The following is a 3,206-nucleotide window of genomic DNA, read 5'->3' on the forward strand; positions in this document are numbered from 1 at the left end:
TTCCAAACCATGTCTAGTAGCTTCCTTTGATGACGAGTATACACATCAATTGGATAGTTTCTCTTACACCTTGGTACCTTCGTATAGAGCGTGCAAAACTTTCTGTATAATTATCTGCTTTCACCAATAAGAACCGATTTTACTGATGAACAACACGGAATGGCTATACCAGAGATATACGGCTACAGTTAAAGTTGTGAAACCATCTGATGAAATACCAGATACTTTTACGTGTGTGTGAAAACTTTAAGCAATGTACAAATGGATCATAAACTGTTTTCCTATAAATATATACTCTGTACGATGTATTGTGTACATTTTTCTTTTGTTTGGAGTGTGTGTACGAGTGTGTGCGTGCATATGCTAATAATAAATGCAATTACACGTACAGCTACAATGTTCAGTTTGTTCAGGTTTACACGGATGAGCAGTCTTGTGTGTTCTACCTGCATCTAAACATAAAAATCTTTCAAGAAAGCGACAGTGGAAGTAGCTATATATATATATATAATATTATATATATATAATTATTATATATATAAAATATATAATATAGATATATATAACATTATATATATACACATATACATTTATATACATATATTATACATATACATATATATATATATATATATATATATATATATATAATTTATTTATTTATCCATACTATTATATATACACCTATACATATATATACATATATATCTATATATTTATCATACATATTATCTATATATATATAACTTATACATATATATGTTTATAATGCATATAATATATATATATATATATAATATATATATATATATATATATATATATATATATATGATATATATAATATGTATGTATGTATGTATAGAGATGTGTGTGTATGTGTGTGTATGTATATATAGCGAGAGAGAGGGGAGAGAAAGAGTTTCTATATGTATCTATGCGTGCAGAGAAAGAAAATAAAAAATGATGGCTGATGTTGGCGTGTTGATGGAATTATCTGCAAAATCACTTATCTCAAAGTACATTTATTTTCTTTTTGCGAGACCGAAAGGTATCATCACCAGCAGCATCACCACCACAAGCGTCATACTTCTCAACTTCTCACCTTCCTCCTTATCGGCATCATCATCAATATTTATGTTGCTGCTTTTAGTGCTGCTGCTACTGCTACTGCTACTGCTGCTTTTGCTGTTACTACTGCATGACTTTCTGTTTAACCGGTTTTGGCCACTTCTCTCTCTCTCTCTCTCTCTCTCTCTCTAATCTATCTATCTATCTAGCTATATATATATATATATATATATGCACCCGTGCACCCATATAATTAGTGTATTATATATATATATATAATATATATATATATCTATATATATTATATATATATACCATATATAAATAGTATATGTATAAATATATATTATATGTATATGTATAAATATATATATGTATATGTATAAATATTATATATATATATATTTATGATATATATATATATATATATTATATATATATATATATAATATATATATATGTATTTATTATATATATATATATATATATCTATGTATGTATTATATCATATATATATATGTATATATATATATATAATATATATGTATGTATGTATATATATATGTATGTATAGATATATGTCTATATTATATATGATATATTTATTTATATATATATAATATATATATATCTATATATATAGTATAAATATATTATATTATGTAGTAATGAAGGGTGAAATTAATTAATTTGGAAAAATTATCAATTACACCAATAGTCTTCGGCATGTAAAAGCCTCATTCGAGGAAAATTTAAGTACTACATAACTAAGCAATAAGGGTTTAGCACACGTTGCCTTACCACATACCGAATTTAGAATAGCAGTCAAAGGGCTATAGCTATTTCTTCTACTAAAAAGGAGATCTCAGTAAAAACAGCATTTGGAAGGCACAAACAGGTAAGAGAGAATGAATTGACTGCAATCTATCATACATTTTTTTAGTTATCCACGGACGTACGTTTCGAAATCAAGTTTTAAGGAAAGCATACGAATTAATATTAAATATTAAATAATAATAATTCTATCTTACCGAAACTTCTTTTCTCTTCAGCGTAGAATACTATAATCATAAATGATTATATATTGAATTTTGAGATACCAGAAGGCACCAACTCCACTCAGTATCAGAGCGAGCTAGAACCCGCAACTGGTATCACCGAATTCAATTTGTGAATGAAACGATTGTGTCAACAGCCCCTTCCCCCGCGTGTAGCCAAAACAAGATGCTGTGGTCATCTACTGAGATAAAATATGGTTATCCGTAAAATGAAGGGTGAAATTAATTAATTTGGAAAAATTATCAATTACACCAAGTAGTCTTCGGCATGTAAAAGCCTCATTCGAGGAAAATTTAAGTAATACTAAGCAATAAGGTTTTAGCAACGAGTTGCCTTACCACATACCGAATTTAGAAATAGCATCAAAGGGTTATAGCTATTTCTCTACTAAAAAGGGAGATCTCAGTAAAAACAGCATTTGGAAGGCACAAACAGGTAAGAGAGAATGAATTGACTGCAATCTATCATACATTTTTTTAGTTATCCACGGACGTACGTTTCGAAATCAAGTTTTAAGGAAAGCATACGAATTAAATATTAAATATTAAATAATAATATTCTTCTTCTACCGAAACTTCTTTTCTCTTCAGCGTAGAATACTATAATCATAAATGATTATATATTGAATTTTGAGATACCAGAAGGCACCAACTCCACTCAGTATCAGAGCGAGCTAGAACCGCAACTGGTATCACCGAATTCAATTTGTGAATGAAACGATTGTGTCAACAGCCCCTTCCCACCCGCGTGTAGCCAAAACAAGATGCTGTGGTCATCTACTGAGATAAAATATGGTTATCCGTAATAATGAAGGGTGAAATTAATTAATTTGGAAAAATTATCAATTACACCAAGTAGTCTTCGGCATGTAAAAGCCTCATTCGAGGAAAATTTAAGTAATACTAAGCAATAAGGGTTTAGCAACAAGTTGCCTTACCACATACCGAATTTAGAAATAGCAGTCAAAGGGCTATAGCTATTTCTTCTACTAAAAAGGGAGATCTCAGTAAAAACAGCATTTGGAAGGCACAAACAGGTAAGAGAGAATGAATTGACTGCAATCTATCATACATTTTT

This window comes from Octopus sinensis, linkage group LG3 (genome assembly GCF_006345805.1).
Source record: "Octopus sinensis linkage group LG3, ASM634580v1, whole genome shotgun sequence".
NCBI classification, from domain to species: domain Eukaryota; kingdom Metazoa; phylum Mollusca; class Cephalopoda; order Octopoda; family Octopodidae; genus Octopus; species Octopus sinensis.